Source organism: Myotis davidii, unplaced genomic scaffold, assembly GCF_000327345.1.
Source record: "Myotis davidii unplaced genomic scaffold, ASM32734v1 scaffold88, whole genome shotgun sequence".
Taxonomy (NCBI): domain Eukaryota; kingdom Metazoa; phylum Chordata; class Mammalia; order Chiroptera; family Vespertilionidae; genus Myotis; species Myotis davidii.
This window is the reverse complement of record NW_006300377.1, coordinates 5,138,184-5,138,700: the sequence shown is the minus strand read 5'-3', so window position 1 is coordinate 5,138,700 and position 517 is coordinate 5,138,184.

The following is a 517-nucleotide window of genomic DNA, read 5'->3' as shown; positions in this document are numbered from 1 at the left end:
TTTTCCTGTAAGATCAGAATGAAAGCAAGGATTTCAGCACGCATCCCTCATACTCATCATTGCTAGTGCTACTGGAACTGATAAGAGTGTTTCATATGGTTTCAGGATACAAGATTAATATTTAAAAAATCAAGTGTATTTTTATATACTAGCAACAAATAATCATAAATTAAAATTAAAAACATAATTTACAATAGCATAAAATACAAAGTACTCAGAAGGGTCCCAGGTTTGATTCTAGCCAAGGGCATGGTTGTCGGCTCGATTCCCAGTAGGGAGCGTGCAGGAGGCAGCCAATCAATGATTCTTTCTCATCGTTGATGTTTCTCTCCCTTCCTCTCTGAAATCAATAAAAATATATTTTAAAAAAAGATATTAGTTCTCCCAAAATTCATTTATAGATTCAACAGAATCCTAAGAAAACCCTATCAGGTGTGTGTGTGTGTGTGGGGAGGTACGCACTGACAAGCTATTTCTGAAATGTATATAAAAATGGATAGAATCTAAAATAGCAAAA